The sequence below is a fragment of the Haemorhous mexicanus genome, chromosome 14 (genome assembly GCF_027477595.1).
Source record: "Haemorhous mexicanus isolate bHaeMex1 chromosome 14, bHaeMex1.pri, whole genome shotgun sequence".
Classification (NCBI taxonomy): domain Eukaryota; kingdom Metazoa; phylum Chordata; class Aves; order Passeriformes; family Fringillidae; genus Haemorhous; species Haemorhous mexicanus.
The window spans coordinates 15148706-15166786 of record NC_082354.1 but is presented as its reverse complement, the minus strand read 5'-3'; positions in this window follow the sequence as shown (position 1 = coordinate 15166786).

The following is an 18081-nucleotide window of genomic DNA, read 5'->3' as shown; positions in this document are numbered from 1 at the left end:
CTCTCTCCCCTAGCACAGGGATAAATCCATGAGAGGGTTCCTGGATGGTCACAGTGATGGGGAGTGGATGCAGAGCACCTGGGCTTAGGCCAGAAGTTTTCCAGCTGTGCTGGGAACAGCAGGGACAGGGAGGTGTTGGAGCAGGAAATCACCCAGAGCAGCCTGAAAGGAAAGCCCCCGAGCTGGATCCCTGTTTGCTCCATGCTTGTCCTGCACTTCCTTCACATCTCACTCTTCCTCTGCGTGAAATTCCAGGAGAAACTGGGCAAACATCAATAGCCAAGTTCCCCATGGGCTGTGTGGGCTGCAACAGTGAAGAAATGAGAGAAATCCTGACCCCATCCCTGAGCAGGACCCCCATCCCATTGTCAGCAGCACCTGTGATCTCAGATCCTTGCCCTTATCTGCTGAGCTTTTCCCCTTTCCTGAAGCCTCTTGATTATCACTTCGGAGCAAGCCTTCCACTTGACTTAACACTAACCAATGCCCCATCCACATATCTGTCATTCCTTACAAATGAGCCAGGGACAAGGATGGAGAGCCTGTCAGCCTTCCAGCCCTTCCCCTTTTGGGATCCCTACTGGGAATGGAGGTGGGGCCCCTCCTGCTGCTTCTGATCCACGCTCCCTCTGCTTCCTCCATGTCCTCTGTGAGGTTCTGGAAAACATCCTTTCGTCTCTCCTCTTCTTTCCTCTCTCTCTCTTGCTGAAGGAAATTTTTGGGTGTTTCAGTGAGGCAGCATCCTGAGGAACCAACATCCCAGCTCTGCAGAGGTGAGAAGTCCTCCCATGTCCCACATCCCAAAAGATGGCACAGCCTGACTCTCCAAAGTGGCTCCTGCTGGCCCAGGAAGCACCAACCCCCAGGGCAGGGGTGACCTATGCTGGGACAGGAGGGGCAGAGCCACTCCAAGCCCTCCAGGGCCTGGCTCCAGCATCCCTCTGCCTGCTGCATGGATTGCAGCTTGGGAACAAAACCACGGATGATGGATTTGTCAAAGGATTTTCATGAGAAAATCTCCACACACTAGGTTCTGGTTCTGCTGTTCCAGCAGTGCAGCCTTCTGAGCAGAGGCTTCAAATCCTCCTGGAAGCATTCCCATTGTCCAGCAATTCCCCCAGATTGGGATTGTCAGGGATTCCTTTGTTCTGAGCTTTTCAAGTTCCTGCAGCCTCTGGAGTGCCTGAGCAGCAGCCCCTGAGTGCCTGCCATGGGAGCCTTGTTCCTGTGTCTCTGAGAGCTGGAAGTGCTCGGGGAGACTGAGGAAAGTGAGGAATGGTCTGGGATGATCCCATGCAGAGAGGCCCTGCACTGATCCCAGAGTTATTAGGGCTGGAAGAAAGCTCCCTCAGCTCACCTGCTCCACTTTATCCTGCACATCAGGCTGGTAAACCATCCCTGTCAGATGTGTGCTTAGCCTTATCCTTGGATATCTCCGGGGAAAGCAATTCCGCAGCGTTCCACTGGCTGAACTCTTGTCAGAGCTATAAAGGTTTCCCTGATGTTTAACTTTCATTTTCTCCACTGCAACATAACCCCATTATGAGGCTTTGAGCTCCTGGATGGCTCCTTTCCCCTAAGCCCCCAATTCGAGGAGCTGGGAAGGGCTGGGATGAATTGACTCCCCCTTGGCTCTGACACAGTTCCAGCCAATTCCCTTTAATTTGAGTTAAGGTAGGCAGAGTTTATGGGATCAGAGCAGGTTTTAAACGGGCTTAGGCAATGCTCAAATGTCCTCCTGTGAGATGAGCTGGGCTGTGGAGCTGCTGCCCTGGCTGTGTCTCCTTCTCCTGGCTTGGGAATGAGGAGGGAGTGACCCCTCTGAAGGGCAGGTGGGCACATAGGGGGTCACCAGGTCCATGGGGAGGAGCTGCAGTGGGGAAATGAGGTCTCAGTGGGATATGAGGGCCCTGCTTGGGGATCCCTCCCCTCTGTCCCCTCTGCACCAGCTCTCATCCCTGTGGGCATCCACCCTGGCCTGGCACCCAGTGACTGGAGTGGGTGGGATGTGCAGGGACCTCCCCATGTTCTGCCTGGAGAGAGGAGAGTTTGCTGGATCCCAGCTCCCTTCCTTCAAATCCCGCTTTTTGGGCTCTTGCCAGCCCTGGCACATCCCAGGCTGCTGAGGAGGAGCGCAGGGGCAGGCAGGGGCTGCCTGGAGTGGGGATGAGGGGTGGGTGGGGGCTGCACTCCCCAAACTCATCTCCTGTGTCAGATGAGCTGGGACAGCTCCTGCAATCAAAACCGGAGAGAGGAGACTGGAATGGAGCAGAGAAATGAGGAAATTCCAGACTCTCCCCAGATGAAAAACAGTGAGGAGGGGTTTTTGGCAAATGAAGCATCTCCCAATGGCTGCATTTTGACAAAGATCCTTAAACCACTTGGAAGCACTTCCATGTGAGGACAAGGTGGAACTCAAGGCATCAACCTCCAGTTATTAACATGACTGCAGGATGAAGTAGGTCGATTCCCCCCTGCCTGGTCCTGGAGGGGCTGAACTCATTTCCTGCCATCCCAGAGGTTATCAGAGATGGGGAGAGTGGGATGCAGGGATGGCACAGGGCAGAAATGGTGCTGGAATCCACCAGGTATGGTTGGAAGAGTGTGGGAGTGGGGACCATGGGAAGGCAATGCCAGCAGGGCTGGGAGGGCAATTCTCTCCTTCCACCCACGGGCTCTCTCAAGCCCTCACCTGCCAATCATTCCCTTATTTCCATGAATCCTAAATCCACTTGCAGCTCCTCTCAATAAAGCAGGAACACACACCTTCCCGGAGTGAAACATATTAGAGCAGTTTGTCACCGCCTCATCCAGGAGGGATTAATTCCCAAATCATTTCCTGACATGTTTTATCGGCACTTATTAAAGCAGGAGCTGCGTTGGGCAATCCTTGGATAAACGGAGCCATAATTTAACACCTCCTCCGTCCTATTAGTGAGGAGCAGGATTTATTTTCTCAGTGCAACTTTGATTATGGAGAACACACGCAGGGGATGGAGGTGGCTGGATCCTGGAGGTTAAGGAGGAATCCCATGGAGCGCCCTGGGGCAAGGCACAGGATCTTCCCAGAGCTGCTGACTCACCTGTGGCTGGTGTGGCTGGCTCCAGGTCTGCAATGTGACCTTGGGATCTGGGCCTCCCAAAGGTTGTTGTGGCTTTGTAGGGAGATGTGGAGCACTGGGAATGCCAAGGCTGGCTGGATGCCTGGCTCCCGTGCCCTGGGGGAAGCTGAGTTCTCCTGGCTCCCCATTGCTGCACCAGCAGTAGGAGCTACCTTCCCAATGGAAAAGGAATGCGGCTCCAAATCCCCGCTCAGCTGAACAGCTCGGAGTTGTTTGACTGGGTTCCCTAGAATTTGGCCATTTGTGGCTCACTGGACTGAGAAAACTGGGAAAATCTGTGCTACCTCCAGCCCTGCTTCTCTCTGAGGCTGGAATCCTTCCCTCAGTCTCTGCTCTTCGGGGTTGCTTCGAGTGCTTCCACAGCAGCTGGGGGTTCTGCTCAATCACCAAAGGGTCCAGACCCTGCTCAGAGCACTACCAGAGCACTTGGAATCACAGGGGTTGGGATTCCAGGTGGTTCCACGGGAGCATGGCTCTCTGCTCCGGCAGCCTGTGTCCCTGGGGCAGAGCCAGCTGTGATCCCGGCCTGTGGGGATGCTGGAATACAGCACCAGGGAGGTAGAGAAACCCCAGGAACTGACCCAGGGCCTTCTGGAAAAGCTGGATCCCTCCTCCCATGGCAGGAGTTAATGACTCTCCTGGCAAATATCACCGGGAGCTTGTCAGGAATCCTCACGCTCCCCTGAGCTCCGCTGTGTTCCTGCTCTTTTCCATTAATTTATTTTTGGCTCTGGAAATTGTCTTTTAATTTCTGCACCTTTGTTCTCTGTCTGGGAGGTCTGGGGGCTGCCTCCTGTCCTCAGTCACATGCTGGTGAGGCAGGGGTGTGTCCACTGGGAATGGGGATGCAGAATCCCAGCCCTTGGAACATCTGAGGACCTGTTCTTGCTGCCACCTCTCCAGGGAAAGCTCCAGAGATGCTTGGCCCTGGTGCCAAGGGATGCAGGAAAGCTGTCCCTGTGGAAGGGCTGGGATCCAGGGGTGCTGGAGCAGCAAGGAGTTGGAGTGCTCCTCAAAGATCACTGTAAGCTGCCAAGAGAAACCAGCTGGATGCATCCACTGCTCCCTCACAGCCACTGCCATTCCAGGCCAAATCACCTATCAGGAGAAATAGTAATCCCTTATTAAACTCCTAATTCCAGAGCAGTTTGGGGCAGGGAAGGAGTGCAGAGGGAGGAGATGCTGGAACACCTTGGGCTGATGTCATTCCTTGCAGTTGGGAGCAGGAGAAACACAATCCAGGTCTGTTCCCCCCTGCAGAACAACAGGGAAAATCCCCAAGGGAAGATTGGGAAAAGGGAAACAACAACAACCAACCCAAAGAACTTCAAACTGAGAGAGGAGGGGGAAAAATAGAAGAAAGGAAAAAAAAAAAGGCCAGACAAACCCATCCCCCTGAAGTATCCCCTCAGTGTGGAACGGTTTTCCTCTTCCCCCACTTCCCCCAGCCCCAGCCGGGCTCCTGAAGCCATAAAATCAGAGTTTGTGGCGTGTTCAATCGATTATTCCCCGAACACCCCTGCTTTGGAGACAGGTAATTCATTTCAGCCCCTCTATGGCTATATGCAAAGAAAAAAAAAAAATCCCCTTTCCCTTTTCCTTTCTTCCCATGCTGCTTCCAGCCCTTTCTCTGCCCCTTTGTTCCCTCCTCCCCCTCTCCCCCCTCTCCGTGCCCCCAGACACGAGTGATTCCCAGGGAAAGGTGCAGCCATTCCCACAGTGAAACCCAAGGCAGGTAATGACTTTCTCACCCCATCCATACTGTTCCAGAAACTCCTGCCCCTCCAGCTGCATCCCTTTATTTCTGAGAGGCCAGGGGGAGGGGAGATGTGCCAGCCCCCTGCGATTCCCTCTCCTCCAAGGCCTCTCCATAAAAAATAAAGGAGGAAGATATAAAGGGAGCAAGTGTTTGCAGGGATAGAGTTTCCATGAGGTGGAGTGGTTGGGAAGCAGAGGCTCTTTGGTGTCCGGGAAGGAGCAGGTTCCTGACACCCCGCTGTGCTCTCCATATGGGATCTGCAGGCAGGATGGCTCATCTGCTGCTGCCAGCCCTGGGGAAAACATCATGGAATCATCATGGAATGGTTTCTGTTAGAAAAAATCTTAAAGCTCATCGCATTCCCACCTCCTGCCATGGGCAGGGACACCTTCCACTAGCCCAGGTGGCTCCAAGTCCCATCCAACCCAGACTTGGACATTTCCGGGCAGCCACAGTTTCTCTGGACACTCTGTGCCACAGCCTCCCCACCCACAAAGGGAGCAATTTCTACCCAATATCCAATCTAAATATCCTCTTTCAGTTTAAAACCATTCCCCTTTTCCTGTGACCATCTGCCCATGTAAAAAGTTGAGAAAGGAGGAGCTGGATTGGGCACCCACTGGAGTTTAGCCACTTCCCTGGGAAGCCTGGGCTGCTCATGGTCCCAAGCTGCAGTGCTGGGCCCAGCTCAGCCCAGGCCCAGCTGCTGTGTCCAGCTTTGTGCCAGCTGCTCTCCCTGCCCTCAGAACTGCCACACCTCGGGGCCAAGGTCTGGATCAGGGAGAAGAGGGTTTAGGGCCTGGCATCTGGATGGAAACTGCGAGGTTTGCTGGGATCTGGTCTGTTCCAGCTGCTGGGAGAGCAGAGCTCTGGCAGCCCAGGGCACCCCAGGGCTCCTCTCCTCCCTCACCAAGCAGGGTCATGTCTGAGGGCTGCTCCTGACCCCGGGAGTGGCTGCCTGGGACAGGGACAGCCTGGGTCAGATGCTTCAGGGAGCAGGGGCCCTCCAGTCCCTGTTCCCAGTCCTCTGTCACTCCCTGTGAATGATCTTCACAGAGCTCTGGAAGTCTGAGTGTGGAGGAGCAGCTTTGGAGGGCTCTGGAACACGATTTATGGGATTACACCTGGGCTCACCTGACTTCACAAGGGTTTTCATCCTAATGCCTGCTGGCTTCCCGAGAAAAGAGGAGATTACCCAGCACTGACAGCTTTGCTGGCAAAGCCTCCCGCACTGGGAGACTCTTCCATGAAAACAGAGGGTGCAGGTGCTGCCAGCCCACAGCCCTGGGCTGGGAATTCAAGCACGAGCATGTTTCTGTCTGAGGAATCCAAGGGCAGCAGGAATATTAAATATGTTTTGAGGTATTTCAGACCAAGGTCAAAGCTCATCAGTGCTCCCTCCCCACTCTGGCTACTCCCACTCTTCCCTGTTCTCATCCAAAGGACTGCTCCTGGATCAAAGCCTGTCTGACCCTTTTCCATGTGCTGAACTTTTTCATGTTCCCCACTCTGCTCTGGCAGCCCCTCAGCTGCTCCCAGCCCTGGGCCACTGTCACAGACCTCCCACTTCCCAAAGAAACCCAACAAAGCTGGGCCAGAGGAGCAGCTGCACCCCTGGTTTAACTGGGAATGAGGAGCCCATGGCAGAGCTGGCAGCAGCATTTCCCCTTCCCAGAGCCTGGGGTGGCTCTGCAAGGCTCAGGGGCCACTGGACTTTGAAGGGTCTTTGGTCTTTGCTGCTCAGGAGCCATCCCAGCTCCTGCTGGATTTTCTGATGGACTCTGCAAGACTCTCATGTGCTCCTGGAAATCTGCATCTCTGCCAGAGGCGAATTCCCACCCAGATAAACAGGGATGCTGAGGAAGGAGCTGGCACCCTCTGAAGCAGCCCTTGAGGGAAAAGGGAACGTTGCTGACAGTTCTGAGGATGCCTGGCTCCCACACACTGCTCCTTCTGATTAGCTTTGAAACATATTTAATCTGGGGGATTCAGTTTATTCCTGCAGAAATCCCTCCTGCCTGGTGTGGGGAGAGCTGCGCCACTCCCACCCCCGAGGATCCCTGTCCCTGTCCTCCCCACACACCACCGAGATCTGCAGGTCCATGGGAAGGCCACCAGAGGAGGAGCTGTGGCTCTGGCTCTGCCCACGGGGACATGTGGGTCACTCTCAGCGTTCCCTGTCCTGTGTGGGGGAAAGGAGTGGGAACTCCCTTCTGGCAGCAGCAAAACCTGGATCGACGTCGAGCTCAGGGAATAAATCCCACTGCAGAACTCACCAAAGACTTTCCTGGTCCCAGCAGCTCCCAGTTCCTGTCATGAAGCAGGGCTTGTGTTGACTGGAATGAGGACAGACCTCTGGGTTCCTCATGGTTGTGTCACTGGGGGGGGGTTCTGTTTTCCAATGGGATGAGTTAAACACCACTGTGGACCCCAAGGTCTGACTCCTGCAAGGACTAAAGTGGGATGAGCTGCTCCCACTTTATTTTCTCTAACACTGAGCATTTTCTCCACCAGCTGCACACGACAAAAGCATTAACTAGGCAAAGAAAATTGGCCTGGTGGTGTCAGGAACAGGAATTTCCTATTCCCTGAATAAAGTGTGGAGCTGGGCCTCAGTCTGGCCTGCAGCTCCTTCCTTGCAGTGACCTGTGTGACAGCTCTGCCGGGCTGTGGGGTCCCTTCTTGCTATCTCACAGTCTCATGTCCCTGGCTCCCAACCACCAGCCTGGCTCAGCTGCTGCCAGTGAGCTGGGATGCTCAGCTCGGCTCAGCTCAGCTCAGCTCATTCAATGGTAATTTCCCGTGAGGAGCTCCCAGCTCTCCCATTTCTCTTCCCACCAGCCCAGCCTTTGCCTTAGACTTGCAAATGACAAATTAGGCTTTTCCCTCTAATTCCAGCTTCCCTGGCATCCTCCACCGGCACAGAAAGCAGCAGGATCTGAGCAGGCAGCAGGAGGTCGGCGTCTCCTCTGCTCCGGCTCCCTTCCCCTGCCTTAATTGCAGCCTAACGTGGGTTTGAGGTGTATTAAACACACAAATTATCCTGCAAAGCCTCGGGAAGTGCTGCTTCCCCAGGCCTCTAATGGGAGCTGACAGGGCAACCAGAGGAGCTGTTAACGGCACGGCTTTGTCTGGAATGGCCCTGGCGAGTGATCCCCGTGCGAGGCTGGCATCGAGGCTGGCAGCGGGGCTGGCACCGCGTCCCCCCATGGTCCTCGGCGCGGTCCCAGCGCCGGGGCATCGCGGAGAACCAGGGGCTCTTGGCAAAGGCTCCCGCAGCTGCACCTGCGCTGCCGCTGGAGCGCTGCTGATGGATTGGAGTGAGTTCAGAGGAGAAGCAGGAGCACAATCAGGGAGCTGCAGGGCAGGATTTGTACGGCGACTTGAAAGGGGCGGCGTGACGGCAACGAGAACAAGCACTCGAGCACGCCGAGGTTTAATCTCGGGCTCAGACAAAGCTGACGCGGACCAGGAGCAGACTGAACACTCTCACGAGGGAAAATCCACCTCCACCCACAGCGGAAGTGACAGAGCTATCGGGAGCCTCCTCCGGGAAGGATGGAGAGCCATCGGGAGCCTCCTCCGGGAAGGATGGAGAGCCATCGGGAGCCTCCTCCGGGCTCAAACCCCGAGAACGGAGGGATGGAGAGCCAGGGAGGGATTCGGGTCAGCCCACGGGCTGTAACGAGGGATGGAAAAGCTTGGGAATGAGAACAGGAAAACACAGGCTGAGCAGCAGCACAGGGGGTCAGGGAATGTCGCTATCCCGGAGCAGGAGGGATAACCCAGTGTGTCCTAACCCGGATTTGATCTCTCTGCTCCCAGCTCTGCTCCTAGCCCGCTCTACAAGGAGGAAGATGAAGCTCAACATCCTAAAAAAAGCCCAGCCTAACACAGGTGAAGGCACTGGGAGGGACAGATGTTTGTAGGGAAAATCTGCTCTCTGTAGCCCAGTGAGGGGCAGCCACTCTCTGGATGCCCATGGAAGCAGACATGGAATGTTCTGCCCAAGAAGAATCCAACAAATCTGGGGGGGAAAAGCCTCATTTTCCCAGCTCTCTCATCTCTGGCTGCACCAAGGACTAGGGGGGAAAGATAAATGTGGATCCAGGCAGAGGGATCAGGGCACGGCTGAGGGCTGCAGGAAGATTTAGAGCCTTGAACTCCAAAGGCAGGGCTGGATCATCACACGGGGAAAGAAAAATCTCTGGAAGTGGAGATCACATTAAACAATGTGTTGTAATAAGTGTTTTATGCTTTAGAGGAGGAGAGAGAACAGTGAAATCCCCTGTAAGAGCTAATTACTGCAAATTCCTTTTCAATAAAACAAGTCCAAAAAAATCCTCTCTTAACGGAAAAATCCATTTAAGGCTCAGCTGAGGTAACCTCAACTCACATCCTGGAGCAGCGTTCCTGGGAATCAAACAGGATTTAACTGGAGCTTGGCATGACCAGCCCAGCTCCTCAGGGAGCCCAGGTGTTGGGGTGAAGGTCTGCAGGGAGAGGGTGATCTCTGGGCACCAAAATCCCAGGGGAAAGGCTTTATTGCAGTGGTAGTCATGTGGAAAGTCACCGTGAACTTCTCTGGGAGGATGTGGCAGGGATTTTAGGAATGGGAATAGCAGGAACTCACAGACACCTCTGCTCTGGGGGCCAGGTGAGCTCGTCCTGGCACCTTCCCAGCAGTTTCAGGCCACTGGTGATGTGTGACCACAGAAAGGGACAGTGGCATGTCCCCAGCCTGTGCTATTGCCTCCCCCAGCCCCACACAACCTCTGCCGCCTCTCCCAGTCCAACCCAATTAAAATAAAATAAAGCCCTGGATTGGGAGAGGATTTGCCTCTGTCCCTGACACTCTGCATTTCCTGCCATTTGGAATGGGGCCACTTTGGTGGATTTCTTGCACATGGGAGCAATAGATTGAATTACAGCGATGTCCAGTGCTGAGCAGAGAGACATTTCTTTTCCACATGTTCCTGCAGCTGCATGACCCCAGGAAACCCAACGGTGGGGTCTGTCTTGGAGACAAATAGGGATTGTTTTGTGTCCATGTGGAAATGCTCCCTCCCCCTTGGCTCCCCCTCTGTGTGTGAGTGTGGAGGGGGGGGGATCATTCCCCACCAGACACGTTCACATCCCAAACAGCACAAACTCAGGATATTTCTCCACCACAAACCCACAGGGTGGGAATGCAGCTCAGGAGCCCCCAGACAGGAGAGCTGTGGCTGCCCAGGGAAGGGTTGGGAGTCTCCTGGCAGAGGACAAATCCACAGCTGGATGGGGCTGCCATGGATTGCTCCATGTGGTCAAGGAGGCACCTCTCCCTTCCCCACCAGCAGCCTGTCCCAACACTGCTCAGACTGGGACTGGAGGAGGAGGACAGGCAAGGAAGGGATGGAGGATGCTCACGGGAGTGGGATGCTCCTGTCAGTGGGATGTTCTGGGCAGTGGGATGCTCCTGTCTGTAGGATGCTGTGGTCAGTGGGATGCTCTCAGCAGCAGAATGTTCTGGGCAGTGGGATACCCTGTGCAGTGGAATGCTGGTGGCAGCAATATCCCTGAACCCTCCCTGCTCAGTACCTCAATGTTGATAAGAGCTGGGGCTGTCATGAAAATAAAAGCAGGGTGAAATGTATTTCCTTTTTTATTTGTTTTGCCTTAAATAAAACTGTAGGGTAAAGAGAACTGTTTGTAGGGTAGGAACCTGTTGGACATGGAGCATCCCTACCCAAAGATGTCCTTCCCAGCCAGATCTTCCAGTTGCTGCCTGAAATCTGGGTCTTCAACAGCTCATTTCCCAAGCAGCAGCTCAGGCAAAGCCCAGGGAAGCCTGGGGCAAGGCCTGGAGCCTCCCAGGGAATCAAAGACTGCTGGACTCCAGTGCTGGCTCTGGGGTGATGTGAGGTCAAGGAGCACCAGTGTTTTTAGGTCCTGTTCCCACATTGCTGGAGGTGCCAAGCTCCAGCTAAAGCTCCTCAGCCCTGTGGGGATCCAGCAGCATCCAATGGCATCCACAGCATCCAACAGCATCCACAGCATCACCACCGGGATCAGGGAGGCTGATGGGATCCCCATGGACCATGGGTGAGCAGGATGAGGAGGGCAGGGAAGCTCTGGCTGGATAAGGAGCTGAGCTGCTCCACATCCCGGGAGCCTGAGGCTGTGGATCAGCGGCTGAGCCCTGGGAGCTGCTGGAGGAGGAGCCTCTGGCTCTGCTAAACCTGGCACAGCACTTGCAGCGTGGCTATAAATAGGAGTTTTAAGCACAGCAATTAATCACAGGGCGCTACTGTCCATGGGCTGGGCTGGATTTAACGGGGAGGTGAGTCTGGCATTCCCTGGATTTACCAGGGACAGACATGGCTTTGGGGATCCTTCCAAGTGGCACTTTGAGCTGCAGTGTGTAGAGCTTGGATTGTAGTGGTTTAACAAGTGACCAGGCACCAGCTGAGCTGCCAAAGGCATTGTGGTGTCACTGGCACATGTGACCCTCGTGGGCTGGCATTGGCAGCAGGGTCAGCAAAGATCCCTTGGCACTGGCAGATGAGGAGCAGGAGGATCACAAGCAGTATCAGCCTGTGGAGGTCCAGCCTCTCCCAGCCTGGAAAGGGTGTATCACCCACTGTGAGCCCCTAGATATACTGGAATGGCTTTAAACTACAGGAGGAGAGATTTGGATGGGGTATTAGAAAGGAATTCTTCCCTCTGAGGGTGGGGAGGTGCTGGGACAGACTGTCCAGAGAAGCTGTGGCTGTCCCATCCGTGAAAGTGCCCAAGGCCAGGCTGGACAGGGCTTGGAACAACCTGGAATAGTGGAAGGTGTCCCTGCCCATGGCAGGGGTGGGATTGGATGGGATTTAAGGACCCTTCCAACCCTAAGCATCCTATGGCTGTGTGTGTCCCTGACCCCTGAGATCCCTGTAAATCCCAGCCCTTATTCCGAGCCTGGACCCACCAATATCCACCTCCGCTTTCCTTGAAGAAGGAAAAGGCGAGTCCCTGCCTCAAATCAAAGCGGGGCAGGGCCCACCCTGCTCTCAGCCCTTCCTTGGGTGCGTTTGGGGCCGTGCTCAGGAAGGCTCGGGAGGAGCCGTGGGAGCCGTGCTGGCTCTGTCCTGCCGCGAAGTCACTTTTAGCTGCGGGTCCAGCAGGGCCATATTGGGTTCGGTCTGTTGTGCAAAACACTCCGCAGAGCGCGCAATCTGTGCTCCCCCGCCTGACGAGAGAAATGCTAATTGTGTGAGAGGGAGCTGCCAAGAGCCCGCAGTATTCCCGGGAAAGGGGGTTCTTGGGATTGTTCCCATTGTTCTGGCAGCTGCGGCACAGCCAGCCGGGCTGGGCACGGGAGCAGGGCAGGGGCGAGCGGCTCTCCCTGTCCGGAGCTCGCCCGTGGCACGGGATGGGCTCAGGGACCTCTGCTCGCCCCCTCCGGGATGGATCCTGCCTGCGCCGAGCGGGAGGGGCGGGCACAGCGTCTCTTCTTGGGCTGAAAGTGTCAGTTTTGCATAAAATATGAAGTGAAAATTCTTCTCCCTTCAGTTACTCCCTCGTCTGCCAGCCCGTGCTGGTGCCTGCATCCCGCTGCTTCCCGGCCTGGAGCCAGAGCTCCCCGAGGGCTGCAGGCAGCAGCATCTCCAGGGCAGAGGTGCTCGGGCAGGGACAGAGGCCAGGGGACCTGTCCTGTGCTGGTTGTAGGACACAGGGTTTGCATCTCCAGGGGTTGGTTCCTGCCAGGGATGAGGAGAGAAGAGGGAAGGGGGTGGAGAAACCAGGAGAGGATTTCTTTGCAGGCACCCAAAACAGCAGGCAAGCCTGAATATCACCAGAAGAAGAAGCTCCTCCGATTCCCAGTGATCTGAGTAAGCTGGAAAAAAATAAAGTGGGAGAAATTATGGCTCTGGTTTGATTTATAACAGAGCAAAAGCCCCACATGGTGTGAAAATGTGGTGCTTTGCTGGGCTTTGCAGGAGAGAATCAAGGCCCTGTTTTGCAGAACCATAGAATCCCAGAATCCCAGAGTGGTTTGGATTGGAAACAGCCTTAAAACTCATCCAGTGCCACCCCTGCCATGGACAGGGACACCTTCCACCATTCCAGGTTGCTCCAAGCCCTGTCCAACCTGGCCCTGGACACTTCCAGGGATGGGGCAGCCACAGCTTCTCTGGAAAGTCTGTTCCAGCATCTCCCCACCTTCCCAGTAAATCATACTGACTTCTCCCTTGTGGGCTGGGAAACAAGCAGGAGCCTTGATGGATTCAGTGTTTTTCCCTCTCTGTCCTTCCTCACTAATTTGCAGCAAAGGAACCAGATAAAGTTTGATAACTTGGAAGGAGAGAGAGTGAGGGAGAAGCCACCCCAGCTGCCTGCTCCTGGCGCTCCCCCCACTTCCAGGGGGGATAAATGAAGTGCTCTCCATTCCCTGCTCATCTGCCACCCTCCAGTGAGTCTGTCATGGGCTCATCTGTGTCTAAATTAGCTTTGCACAGCAACGCCGTGTACAATTATTGCTGTCAGTCTTTGATCTGACCAGTTTATCTCATCAGCTTGTCAGGCTTCATTCTCCAGCCTTTCTCTCCTGGTGCTTCCAAGGGAGCTGCCTGGGCTCCCTTGGGAGAGGCTCGAGGCTCCCACGGAGCTCCCGAGGGATTTATAAAAGCTTGCAGCCGGAAAAATGGGTTACAACAATCCTGGCAAGATGGAACGGAGCAGCAGAATTCTTGCCATTTCCAGGCTGTTCCTTGTTCAGGACCAGGGAATGACCTTTTTTTGGGATTGGCACGTGGCAGGGGACCCGCTGCTTGCAGCGTGGTGACATCAGTTCCATGGGATTCTCCTGACAGCCATGCTTGACATTCCGGTTTCTGCTCATGGAAAAAGCATTTCCATTGTCTGGGACTTCTTGTGCTCTCTTGCATGAGGGCTGCTGGGAAGGGAACCCCAAAGGGATGCAGCTGGGATGGATTAATTATGGATTCCAAGGAATGGTCACCCCAGTCCTTTAAGCACTTTCTTCCAGCTCCAGGTGTCCCACAGCTTTCACCGAGGGGGAGTCCTGTGGAGGGAGGCACCTGAGGCCATGGGAGATGCAGGGTGAAGGATGAGATACTGGGAGGGTGCCAAGCATCCCAAGGGATGCTCATCCCACAGCCAGGTGCCATAGGGGGTGCTTCCCAATCCTGCCAGGCTGGACACACAGCCCTGTCTAGGCCTCCTGCACATTCCCAAGGCTTCTGTCCCACCTCACAATTCCTGCTACAACTTCCCAAGGCTTCTGTCCCCTGTCCCCAGTTTGTGCTGCCTGCCCAGCAGACCGTCTCCCCCAGAATCCTCTCCCCTCCCTCCTTCCCAGCTTCCCAGGGTTTCTGTGAGGCTTTAAAAATTCCTTTATTCTGGAAAAGTAGCGGAATGGACTTCTCTCCACCCTGGAGGTGCCACTCATCCTCTGCCAACACCCCAAGTGCGGCTCTGTGGTGTCCCCTCTCCAGCCTGGTGTCCCCAACCTGCTCATGGACGTTGAGGACACGTCCTCAGCCCCCCACCCCTCGTGCCTTACCCCCTTCCTGCTGCTCTTTGATTTTTCCACCGTTGGTTGTGACTCCTGGATCCCCACATCGTTATCTGTCCTCCTTCACTCCCAGAAGTCCTGTGGGTTGGAATTCTGTCTGCTCCAACTCGTGAATATTCCGGACTCTGAAGTTTCCCAGCTCCAGATGTTCTGGCCAGACCAGAGGAAAAAAAAAAAAACACCCAAAAAAGTCTCAGCATTAATAAAAACCTTTTGAAAATCCCGAGTCCTATTGCGCAGCAGTGACATCATATCCGTGAAATATGAGCTGATGATGTCACAGCTGGGAAATGAGGGATGATTGTTCCTTCTTGGCACACGCTGCTGCTCAGGCCAGACCTGTTAAATAACTGCACATGGCCCATAAATGTGGAGATTAAACCCAGGAGTTGGGAACGCAGCCCCCTGGGCACCTGGGCCACAGAGCCTGGTGGGGATGGGGACATGGGGAGGGTGCCAAGGGTGGGGAAGGGGTTTGTGTCCTAATTCCACTCCCAAAGGCTGGAGCAGGGGTTTGTCTCCCAACTTTACGCCCAAAGACAGGGAAAGGGTTTTTTCTGCTCATTTTATTCCCAAAGATTTGGATAAAGGGTTTGTCTGCCAGTTCTGTTCCCAAAGCCTGGAGAAAGGGTTTATGTCCCAGTTCTGCACCCAAAGAAGGGGAAAAGATATGTCCCAGTTCTGCACCCCACTTCAACCCCCACATCTGGATGCCTTTGGATTTTGCTTCGCTTTCCTCCCCCTGCTCAATCCCGGTGGCTGCAGGGGACAGAGGAATGGCTTTCCAGGGCTGTCCCTGTGACCCAGGACAGTGGGGGGATAGCAGAATGTCCTGAGGGAGCAGTGACAGCTCCTCTGCTCACAGACCCAGCACTGCCACCCTTTCCCACCCCGTAACTCCCACAGCTGCCTGTGCCAGGCATGGAAAATCCCCTTCTTTCACCCCCCTGAGAAGTGCTTATTCCTCAAATCCTTGGATTCACCCTCCTCACTCCCATACCAGGGCTGGATGCAAACATTCCTGCCTGGGCTGCCTGCTCCCATAGCAGAGATTTGAGACATGGGAAGCAACTATCCATAAAATCCCAGCACTGGATCCCCCCACCTTCCCAATCCAGATCCTCCCTGGCACAGCAGGATCTGTTATCCAAGCACTTCCCTCATCCACACATTCACTTCCCACATGTGTGCAGCCTCCTGATGAAGGAACACATTCCATGTCATGGAAAAGGGCTATTTTTTCCATCTAGGCCTCTCATTTAAACTCCCAGCTGGATTTTTTGAGTTTGGCCTTTTCCCTCTTTCCTTTTTGGGCCCATTGTTTGTGCTGGGAAGGATGTGCCAGGCGGGAGGGGAGCGTCTGCCGAGGTGTCCATCAGGGAGATCCCAGGGGGTGGGATGTTATCTGGGAATTTAATAATCATTCTTGTTCGTGCTTGATCAAACCAGGAACATTTATTTATTTATATCCTCACTCATTCCTGAGGACATGTTTTGATGGGACAATTTCAATTCCAAAAGTTGGGGGGAAAGAAAAAATAAAACCCACCTGCCTATACATTTTTTCAGGAAGATTTTGTTTTGATGCTCCAGAAGTGAAAATTTCCTTGTCTTCTCACTTAACACAGGCTCACATTTCCAAAAATATGCCAATCATAACAAAAGAAGTGGAATGAGGGAAAGCAAAGGCTGCAGCCGAGATAAAACGCCGGGACCAACCTGTGCTGACGCTGTTTTCCTTTCTTAGCTCCATGGAAAAGGTATTTTTATGTTTTAGCCCAATGCAGATTTTGTCTTTTTATTTCATTTGAAATCTGAATTTTCAGCAGGCAGGAAACTGTTTCTTTGACAGCTTTAATCAGAAATCAAAGATTTGATCATGCAGGGAGATGGAATTTCAACTTCAAAGCTCCGGCACAAGAGGTGGATGCAGGTACCCGTCTGCTGCGATGCCGTGGAAATGGGAAGGGTGATGGGAGGCAGCACTGCCCGAGGAAATTAAAGAGGGACACAGCACTGGGGAATGTTCCCAGCAATGAGAAGGGGCCTTCAAAAGGCAGGTGCTTATTATTGTACAAACCACGGCAGCAAACAGCGATTGGAGCCCAAAACCTCCTCGCTGTGCAGCCACTGTGCCCAGGCAGGGCTGGAGGCTGGGAAGGGGGGATGTGCTGGCTCCCCTTTCTCCAGCTTCTTGGCAGCTCTGTTTCTGGGCTTGGAAACTTGGCTGCACCTAGCAGCCAGTGGCAGACATGTGGCAGGGGAATGGGGACAGCAGTGGCACCCACAGCCAGAGCCAGCTGTGGCCACAGAGCAGGGCTGGAGCTGGGGCTGGTTCTACAGCTGGTGCTGGAGTTGGTTCTGATTCTGGTGTTGGTTCTGGTCCTGTTGTTGGTGCTGGTGCTGGACCTGGTGATGGTGCTGGACCTGGTGTTGGTTCTGGTGGTGGTTCTGGTTCTGATGTTGATTCTGCTGCTAGTCCTGGTGCTGGTTCTGGTACCAATGCCAGTGCTGGTGCTGGCTCTGGTGGTTGTGCCAGTGCTGGTGCTCAACTGGGACAGGCACAAATTTACTTTTCCCCCTGGCATTTGTGTTTCTAAAACGAGTCCGAAGTAGCTCAGGATCACCCTGTGGGGTCCTTTTCCCCGGATTTTCCTGTTGCAGACAGCTGGAAGCAGAAAAGATGGAGTGGACAACCTGTCCCTTCCCCGTGGCCTCGGAGCACCCCCGGGTGGGGAGGTGGCTGCAGTGCCCAGCGAGGGGTCCCACAGCTCCCAGGAGTGATGGGCAGCTCCGGTGCCAGAGGCTGCTCTTCCCATTAGGAACTGGATGGACCTGGATGAATATTTCCACTGAATATTCCCTGGAGAAACAGTGGAAAACGGGGCCCCACATCCAGCACAGTGACCGGGAGCCACCCTTGGAGCCAGCCCTTCCCATGCTGGCTCCAACCAGGAATTTCATGGTTGTGCATGGATAAAAGGCTTTGCTTGAATGATGTCCTGGGATTTGCTTTTCCAGGCTTGACTCACTCCCTGGAAGGAAAGTGGGGTGCCTGAATCCTGGGGATGCTCTGCAGACTTTGGAAAGAAAGCAGTCTGATCCATCCATCCATCCATCCATCCATCCATCCATCCATCCATCCATCCATCCATCCATCCATCACCTGAGAGCCCAGCTGCCACAAGACACAAAGAGAGGGACCACAGGGAAACACCTCAGAGATTCCCCGTGGATCCCCGTGCCTGCCAATGCCCTGGAAGCAGCAGCTGGCCGGGAATGACAGGGCAGGAGATGGGCTTTGCTGCGAGCTCCCTGCACCTTGATGTCTGAACCTGCTGGTAATTAGCAGGAATTGGGCTGTAATTGCACCAGAGAGCGGCAGAGCTGGAGTGACCTCAGCAGCCGCTGATTCCTGACACAGAAGGACGATCTGGGGGCACCTGGAGCGCAGTTCGGAGCTGCAGCCCTTTCCCAGCCGTGATTAATCCCCAGGAAATGTTCTGTGGTCGGGCTATTACCACTCCAATCTGGGGCTGAAAATGAATCAGAGCCGCGGATGACTGTGGGAAAATTGTCACCAAACTTGGATGGCTTTGCTTTGTTTCACCACAAAACTCTTAACGAAGCATTGA